Here is a 10544-nt window from a genome sequence, read left to right as displayed (position 1 = left end):
AGGAACTGGAACCAGAACCCATGATTCTGGATTATTCACCTCACAGGTTCACAGTGTACAATTATGGGTCAATGTAACACTACATCAAACTAACAAATACACAAGCTTCCCTTTATGTTTTTTTTTAAAAGCTTTAATTAATTAATTAATTAATTAATTTGAGAGAGTGAGAGAACACAAGCAGGGGGAGCAGCAGGCAGAGGGAGAAGCCGGCTTCCCACTGAGCTGAGAACGGGAGGTGGGGCTTGATCCCAGGAGCCGAGATCATGACCTGAGCGGAAGGCAGACGCTTAACTGACCCAGCCACCCAGGCGCCCCGACCCTTTTTGTTAAAACGTGTGGCAGGATGCCCAGCTTGGTCCAGGCGATGACATTGAGTTTGACCTTTTGGACTTGTGACCCGTCACTGCTTATTTGCCTCAATTGATATACTAGGGGATCGCGCAGCTCTGGAGAAGTGCGAGAAGTGCTTGTTTAGTTTCCGGCGTACTGAAATGATGCAGAAGACAATGGAAGGCGTAGAAAAACGCCCCCTGGGCTGCTTGGACTGGACAGAGAGGGGCACAGGCGGAGGCCGAGAGAGCTTTTTTCCCGCCGTCCCGTGGACGGCTGTGCGGCCGAGCAGCCTGCTGCAGGGCCTGGGGACAGCGTGTCGCACAGAAATGGGAGAGAGGCGTCCTCCCCCCGAAATGGAACCCAGCACTGCTCTGCTACCCGAAGGGGCAGTGGATATGGGAGCTTCCCACACAGTGCTCTTAGCTTTGGTGCGAGGGTTCTGGTCTTCTGTGGTAAGGGAGCTACTCTCGCGGGCAGTAGGAGCTAGGGCAGGAAGCCTGGTGGTGAAGGCGTAGCTACCAGATACCAGCAGCACCTGGGTCAGGACGCCCACCAGGACTCCCCGGAACATCCGGGACTTGGAGCTGGGGGTGGGGGTGGGACTTTGCAAAGCCTGGAATTGTCCACAAGCAAGGGCGAACATCACATTTGGATACTGGCATTAATATTATTTTATTTGTCAACAATTTGATGAAGTCTAGAGACTTTTCGGTACTCAAACAAACACAAACCATGAAAATGCAACAGCAGCAAGCAAAAATTTTCAGGGAAGGTAAGTAAGCAGCATGCCTACCTCCCTCCTACTTGCTTTACCTGGTTGAGAGCCATTAAAACAGAAAGGCACTCACTATGACTGATGGATGTGTAGTCTCACTCAGGTACGGTTTGGCAGTCAACATACAACCAAACTGAACAAGACACACCACTGCTCTAAAGTGATATTGTAATTCAGGATTTATTGCACATTCACCGTGTACCCAGCACAGCATGAGAATGATGATCAAAGGAGAGCGAAGTCGCCGTGTTCCCTGCCCTTGACTGACTCGAAAGAGAAGAGATCTGTTTAACAAGTGTGATGCTGGCACGTTCATCTAAGGAATTTATAAATAACAGATTAAAAACCAAATGCTTTCACCTAGAGAGAAAGATCTAATACCACTTTCTTGGTGGATAATTGCCTTGCCCAGGTGAGGAGAAAACTAGCAACAACGGTGGCAGAAGCAGGAAGAGGGAGAACAGCAGCCTGGCTGGGGAGGCACACATGGGCCCTCCTGCACACCTTATCAGGACATCTGTCCTAGGAAGTGCATCCCTCCGTGTTGCATCCTCTGTGCACTTTGTACCCATTCAGTTCAAGTCAGCAATCACTATTCAGGATATACAGGGAATGTGAACTTATTCCTAGAGAGGTATAGCCAGTTCATCCTAAGCCAGGAAAAGGGTGTTTTTGTTGTTGTCTCTTTCTTTCTTTCTTTCTTTCTTTCTTTCTTTCTTTCTTTCTTTCTTTCTTTCTTATTCATTCATTCATTCATTCATTCATTCATTTTTTAGAGAGAGAGAGAGAGTGTGCATGCGACTGGGGGGTGAAGGGGACAGAGGAAAGGGAGAGAGAGAATTTTAAGCAGGCTCCACACTGGGTGTCCTGACACAGGACTGACACAGGACTCGATCTCACAACCCTGAGATCACGACCTGAGCTGAAATCAAGAGTCGGTCGCTTAACTGACGGAGTCACCCAGGTGCCCCAAGTTTGGGTTCTTAAATATCATATTCTTTGATTTAGATTTGGCCAAAATATTAGAATAAAAATCAGAAAACCACTTACTACAGAAAGGGAGGATATTTTGGTTTTATTTAAACAGTAGAGTTAACAATGTTCAATATTTTCTATCTAAATAGACAAATTTGGAAAAATAATGTCCTATTTGAATAATTCAACTGATAATAATCTGAGATGAAAAAAATAGGACAACAACAATCACAATACACTGGTTTTTGAGTCATTATTATGTGCCAGACACTGTCTAGCACTTTTGATGCCTGCCTCATTCTGTTTTCTGTGAANTCACAATACACTGTTTTTTGAGTCATTATTATGTGCCAGACACTGTCTAGCACTTTTGATGCCTGCCTCATTCTGTTTTCTGTGAAGTATTTACAAAAGTATAAACTAAGACTCAGGGGGGCTCAATTTCCTCAGCTGATCCATACCAGGGCTTGAGTTCAAACGTGGGTCTTTGGGACCCCAAGTCTGTGTTCTTTAACCATTAAGCCACATGCATCCCCGGAAATCATGAAGTTACGAAAGTTTCTTTTAAAGTCTTTCTATGTTAAATGCATAATTAATACCACTAACCTGAACCCAACCTAAACTCTCATTCCCTAAATGATTAGAAAGATTACGTTTTGGAGCTGAAGATTTATGAAGCAGAAAATAGCCAAACCGTGACTAATGTATCACTGGTATGAGAAAGATTTATCAAGAGATTCTTTTTACTTTATTTTTTATTATGCCTCCAAAGGCACTGGTAGAACATACAATCTCCTCAGTTTCATGAACAGAGAGGGATTCAAAGAATCTCAAGGTGACTCAGATGGGTGGCCAGGGAAGTGATTTGCTCAGCTTGGATGAGGAGCTCATCTCTAGACAAGCCGCTGTGGCCAGGAAGATAGCTTCAGGGGACCGGACACTTCCTATTCAAACCACAGGTTTATGTGAGAGGTCGAGGGGAAGGAGGGGGCAGTGGGAAGCTCGGGGAGGTTCCTCAGAAGAGACGGGCTGCTGGGCAGACAAGTCAATGGACGCCTATCTCAGGTATTATGCTCAATGACTCCCCCACTCTCCAAGGTATACAACCAGTCATGCCTCTTTTGTTCTACTACTCATATGGTTTTCTATTTTACATTAAAATTTTTAATCCATCTACAATTGATTTTGATGTAAATATAAAGTATAGATCTAATGTATTATGCCTTCCAAACTGGTATCTAAATGCCCCAGTGTACAATCATGCCATAACTTACGGAAATAAAACCTGTGGCAATTACACATATTTTCTTCCTTATTTGTGTTTTATGTTAATATGTGTATTTATATACTTCTACATACTCACTAATTCCTTTTTCCTCTCTCTGTTTCTCTTTTCAAGTTAAATTTAAGTAATTATTAAAAGAAAAATATTTCTAATAGTACGGGTGATACTATTTTTCATTTTTAAACAAACTTGTTTTTGTGTGAACTTGAATCTGAGATAAAGTAAGGGTCGGAGCTGCTGCAACCACTTTGCCACTAAAAGGGGAGAGCCTGGAACTGCTAGAGGCCAAAACCATACACCATATCTGCAGGTGCTTTGATCATGGACTTCCCAGCCTTCAGAACTATGAGAGATAAACTTCTGTTGTTTATAAGACACTCAGTCTATGGTAGTTTATTATAGCAGTCAGAACAGACTAAGACACCAAGCAATTTTTTTTTAAGCTTTTGACTCCCTTTCAACCCATTTCTTCTACTCTCTACCCCCACCTCTGGCAACCACCCATTTTTCATATCTATGAACTTCAGTTTTTTTTGTGTTTTTTGTTTATTTGTTTGTTTTTAGGGTTTTGTTTTTAGATTTCACATATAAGAGAGAGTTATAAGAATCAAGTAAATTCTTGCTCAATGTGCTGAACAAAAGGAACAAAATCTAAGAATCTGAGACCGGAGAAGTTGGACTAAGAAACAGAAGGTCTAGTGAATTTTAGCTTAGCATTGATAGATCAGAATTCTGTATAAGAATTTAAGTTGAGAATACTGTTATACATTTTGAATTTTGGGAAATTAGCATGTTTATATGGTGCAGAGATGCCACGGAAATATGCTTTTAGCACCAGGCAGGGATCTGAGAATCATAAAATAGAATTTTTCATCTAAGAGACTAGAGACTAGAGAACGGAGGTACCCTTAACGAGGAAGGTGACAAGGTCTTGTGGTCATCCCAGTTCTGACTGACCACTGGTGTGTTATATCGGTTTGCTCTTAGCAATTGCTATAGACCATATGGAATCCTGCAGACAAAATCAAAGGAAGATTGAAGTCACAATCCTTGAACTACTTTGACCAGAATTTTCAATGAGATACAACATTTAATTAAGTGAAAATACTGAATCCAGTCCTGTGCCAGATGAGAACATGACTCTTGCTGACAGAAAAGCTCATTTAAGCTTCAGGGCAAAGAATTATACCTTCCTTACTTCGTGATATGAGCACTTTGCTAAGTTCTCCAAAATTTATTCATTTAATTTTGGTTACCAGCAGTTTTCGAACATTTTTTTTAATCAATGGGACTTTTTGCCAGATAAATTGTATGCAGATGTGTAAAACAGATCAATGCAGAACTCTTCTGTTTGTGCAGGAGGTCCCAGGGTCCCACCCATGATTTCATCTCTCTTACCCATATTCTAGAGGGCACCTTTAATTCACTTCCTATCTTTCTATGAGAGACGCTGCGGAGTTGGGACCCAGACTCCTGAAATGGAGGCTCCAGATGGACGCTGGCATCTTTGATGTGGACCATAAGGTTGGTTCTGAGAGGGTTGGAAAACTTCAGCTACTAGAACCTACTGCTGCTGGCAATTTGAAGAAATATTGCTGGGGTCATGCTGATAGAAAGAAAAAATACGGCAAGGGAATGAGACAGGAATATAAGCAGATCAATTAGGAAGTTGTAACAATATTCCAGGCATGTGATGATGGTGACTTGCACTAGGATGGCACTGGGGATAGGAAGAAGCAGTAGACGGCAAGACATAGTAGGATCTATTTCTAAGTTAGAGTTAACAGAGTTTACTGATGGATTGAATTTGAAAGAAGGAGAGAGTTAAGGATGATTTAAAACTTTTTGGTCTTAGACATTAGAAAGATGCATGTCATTAAGTGGCATTACATCTAAACTATGCCAAAGTAACTGTTTGATTTTATNCTCCCCGGAAATCATGAAGTTACGAAAGTTTCTTTTAAAGTCTTTCTATGTTAAATGCATAATTAATACCACTAACCTGAACCCAACCTAAACTCTCATTCCCTAAATGATTAGAAAGATTACGTTTTGGAGCTGAAGATTTATCGGGGCGCCTGGAGCTGAAGATTTATGAAGCAGAAAATAGCCAAACTGTGACTAATGTATCACTGGTATGAGAAAGATTTATCAAGAGATTCTTTTTACTTTATTTTTTATTATGCCTCCAAAGGCACTGGTAGAACATACAATCTCCTCAGTTTCATGAACAGAGAGNGAAGCAGAAAATAGCCAAACCGTGACTAATGTATCACTGGTATGAGAAAGATTTATCAAGAGATTCTTTTTACTTTATTTTTTATTATGCCTCCAAAGGCACTGGTAGAACATACAATCTCCTCAGTTTCATGAACAGAGAGGGATTCAAAGAATCTCAAGGTGACTCAGATGGGTGGCCAGGGAAGTGATTTGCTCAGCTTGGATGAGGAGCTCATCTCTAGACAAGCCGCTGTGGCCAGGAAGATAGCTTCAGGGGACCGGACACTTCCTATTCAAACCACAGGTTTATGTGAGAGGTCGAGGGGAAGGAGGGGGCAGTGGGAAGCTCGGGGAGGTTCCTCAGAAGAGACGGGCTGCTGGGCAGACAAGTCAATGGACGCCTATCTCAGGTATTATGCTCAATGACTCCCCCACTCTCCAAGGTATACAACCAGTCATGCCTCTTTTGTTCTACTACTCATATGGTTTTCTATTTTACATTAAAATTTTTAATCCATCTACAATTGATTTTGATGTAAATATAAAGTATAGATCTAATGTATTATGCCTTCCAAACTGGTATCTAAATGCCCCAGTGTACAATCATGCCATAACTTACGGAAATAAAACCTGTGGCAATTACACATATTTTCTTCCTTATTTGTGTTTTATGTTAATATGTGTATTTATATACTTCTACATACTCACTAATTCCTTTTTCCTCTCTCTGTTTCTCTTTTCAAGTTAAATTTAAGTAATTATTAAAAGAAAAATATTTCTAATAGTACGGGTGATACTATTTTTCATTTTTAAACAAACTTGTTTTTGTGTGAACTTGAATCTGAGATAAAGTAAGGGTCGGAGCTGCTGCAACCACTTTGCCACTAAAAGGGGAGAGCCTGGAACTGCTAGAGGCCAAAACCATACACCATATCTGCAGGTGCTTTGATCATGGACTTCCCAGCCTTCAGAACTATGAGAGATAAACTTCTGTTGTTTATAAGACACTCAGTCTATGGTAGTTTATTATAGCAGTCAGAACAGACTAAGACACCAGGCAATTTTTTTTTAAGCTTTTGACTCCCTTTCAACCCATTTCTTCTACTCTCTACCCCCACCTCTGGCAACCACCCATTTTTCATATCTATGAACTTCAGTTTTTTTTGTGTTTTTTGTTTATTTGTTTGTTTTTAGGGTTTTGTTTTTAGATTTCACATATAAGAGAGAGTTATAAGAATCAAGTAAATTCTTGCTCAATGTGCTGAACAAAAGGAACAAAATCTAAGAATCTGAGACCGGAGAAGTTGGACTAAGAAACAGAAGGTCTAGTGAATTTTAGCTTAGCATTGATAGATCAGAATTCTGTATAAGAATTTAAGTTGAGAATACTGTTATACATTTTGAATTTTGGGAAATTAGCATGTTTATATGGTGCAGAGATGCCACGGAAATATGCTTTTAGCACCAGGCAGGGATCTGAGAATCATAAAATAGAATTTTTCATCTAAGAGACTAGAGACCAGAGAACGGAGGTACCCTTAACGAGGAAGGTGACAAGGTCTTGTGGTCATCCCAGTTCTGACTGACCACTGGTGTGTTATATCGGTTTGCTCTTAGCAATTGCTATAGACCATATGGAATCCTGCAGACAAAATCAAAGGAAGATTGAAGTCACAATCCTTGAACTACTTTGACCAGAATTTTCAATGAGATACAACATTTAATTAAGTGAAAATACTGAATCCAGTCCTGTGCCAGATGAGAACATGACTCTTGCTGACAGAAAAGCTCATTTAAGCTTCAGGGCAAAGAATTATACCTTCCTTACTTCGTGATATGAGCACTTTGCTAAGTTCTCCAAAATTTATTCATTTAATTTTGGTTACCAGCAGTTTTCGAACATTTTTTTTAATCAATGGGACTTTTTGCCAGATAAATTGTATGCAGATGTGTAAAACAGATCAATGCAGAACTCTTCTGTTTGTGCAGGAGGTCCCAGGGTCCCACCCATGATTTCATCTCTCTTACCCATATTCTAGAGGGCACCTTTAATTCACTTCCTATCTTTCTATGAGAGACGCTGCGGAGTTGGGACCCAGACTCCTGAAATGGAGGCTCCAGATGGACGCTGGCATCTTTGATGTGGACCATAAGGTTGGTTCTGAGAGGGTTGGAAAACTTCAGCTACTAGAACCTACTGCTGCTGGCAATTTGAAGAAATATTGCTGGGGTCATGCTGATAGAAAGAAAAAATACGGCAAGGGAATGAGACAGGAATATAAGCAGATCAATTAGGAAGTTGTAACAATATTCCAGGCATGTGATGATGGTGACTTGCACTAGGATGGCACTGGGGATAGGAAGAAGCAGTAGACGGCAAGACATAGTAGGATCTATTTCTAAGTTAGAGTTAACAGAGTTTACTGATGGATTGAATTTGAAAGAAGGAGAGAGTTAAGGATGATTTAAAACTTTTTGGTCTTAGACATTAGAAAGATGCATGTCATTAAGTGGCATTACATCTAAACTATGCCAAAGTAACTGTTTGATTTTATAAATTCACTGAAAAACTTAACAGAGGGAGACAGAACCAGCGGAAGTGATCCCCAAAAGTGGCTAAGTGATTTATTTAGAAAATGTTAGAGACTTCCCTTTCTGGCAGTGATGGAGTAGCAGGGGCCAGATCTACCTCTCCCTGAAACAAACAAAAAAAGGACAAATTATATGAAACGATGGTTTTTAAGACCCAGAAGTTCAGGCAAAAGAACAGTGATCCATGAGAGGAACGAAACATACGAGGCGAACTGGCCATTGCCCCGTCATACTCAGAGGAGTACCGACACCCACCCAGCAGCCTGCCCTCTCCTCAGAAGTCTGAGTCCCAGCTCCACTGGATGCCTCAACCAAACTTTTAAATGCTAAAGCCCCATCCCTTTCCCTTTGCTCCTGCAGTGTCAGGGAGAGTAGCTGAGTCCTGAAGTTTCCTGTCTCTAGTACCTCTGTGCAACTCTTTCAGTTCTCGGATATCAGCTTCAACAATTCCTTACACTAAAATCTCTCTGCTGTGTGGTTTCTACTCGTTCTGACCAGTATAAAGTTTCTACTATGTGTCAAGCCATGTACTAGGTCATTTACACTTAAGCCTTAGAGAAGTTATGTAATTTCCCCTGAGGTAATGGAAATGGTAATGGTACATCCAGGATCCAAGTATATCTCACTATGAAGACTTTGCTCCCAGTTACGCAGAAACACCATAGTTGGATAAAGGGTGTTTGAAAGAAAAGTAAGGCTTTCAGCATTACTCCTGGGATTATGGCTAAAGCCAGGATTATTTCTATTTATGTGTTACTTTTTGCTAAAATGTTGGAGATGATGTGGAGAAAGGGGATCCCTCTTACACTGTTGGTGGGAATGCAAGTTGGTACAGCCACTTTGGAAAACAGTGTGGCGGTCCCTTAAAAAGTTAAAAATTGAGCTAACCTATGATCCAGCAATTGCACTTCTGGGTATTTACCCCAAAGATACAGATGTAGTGAAGAGAAGGGCCATATGCACCCCAATGTTCATAGCAGTATTGTCCACAATAGCCAGATTGTGGAAGGAGCTGTGATGCCCTTCAACAGAAGACTGGATTAAGANTTGCATGGTACACTGGGTGTTATATGCAAGTAATGAATCATGGAACTTTATATCAAAAACTTGGGATGTACTGTATGGTGACATAACATAATAAAAAATTATTATAAAAAAATAAAAGGTATTGAAGACTAGATGGCTAGAGAAGGGATAGGAGAGTAATTTGATCTCAGGAAGAAATATTATTTCTATAATAATATTTATTACTATATAATAATAATTTGGATATGTAATAGCCAAATATATAATAATTTTGGATATGTAATATCCAATATAATAAAATATTGGACCTTTCTATGGTTTTTGGTAGTGGTGCTTGTGGTGACCTTTGAATACCAAACACAGGTTTATCAAATGTGAACCACAGCTGCTCTTACATTCGAGTTGTAACATCTTGGGTTTGGCAATCTTTATTTTGTCTATTCCCTTGAGGAAAGTCTAAAATGTGTTTCAAAATAGTAAATTCTTGGTAGGCTCCAACTTGCAAACACTTGGCTGACTCAAAACAGCTCAGGTAGGCATAATTTTGAATTTTGCTTCTAGCTTCTTTCTTCCCTTGCAATAGTACTCTTCATTTGTTTGTTTGGCTTTCTGTTTGTTTCCCAGAGAGTTACTATTTCCTGTACAAATATGCAAATATAGAGAGTTATCATTTTGTGGTACAGATACGTATCAGCATCTCTTCTTAATTCTCTATTCCCAGCATCTACCTTTGTTCCCAATACTTAAGTACTGACAAAGGGGAGAAGCTATGCCCTCTCCCACATTAGAGCCTCAAATACATATTCTTAAAGAGCAATGTTATAAAAATGGAGGGTATGCATTATTGAAATGAACTTGAATTCACACTATGTTATATGTACAGATGAGGTAGTAAGGAATTTGGGGACTTTGTTTCTAGCCATGATATGATGACTAGGATTGTACTTATCCTTGAACAATAAATGACTAAAAAAATGGACAAAGTATATGAAGTAGTTACTTCCAGGTATTGGAGTACAGGAAAGACGTGACGGAATGCCTTAGAGAAGGCAAACACTTCAGGTGAGCTCCCACCATTGTTTCAGTTTTCAGTTTTCTGCCCAGGGACACTTCCCACATCGGTTACAAGAAGAGCACAGTGGCCTCATTGAGTTGAGGTAGGGAGTTTGAGACAGTTGGAAGATATGGGGCAAGGTTCTAGACAGGAAGGATCTATAGAAAAAAAGAGCTCTAGAAATCCGTACTAAGGGTCCCTTTTATTTTGGCCAAGTCCTTAGCTGCACATGTGTGGAGTGACACTTCAGAGGCCAGGGAAAGAATAGCCAGAGGGCTATA

This window comes from Ailuropoda melanoleuca, chromosome 9, assembly GCF_002007445.2.
Source record: "Ailuropoda melanoleuca isolate Jingjing chromosome 9, ASM200744v2, whole genome shotgun sequence".
Taxonomy (NCBI): Eukaryota; Metazoa; Chordata; class Mammalia; order Carnivora; family Ursidae; genus Ailuropoda; species Ailuropoda melanoleuca.
Note: the sequence above shows the minus strand (reverse complement) of the source record.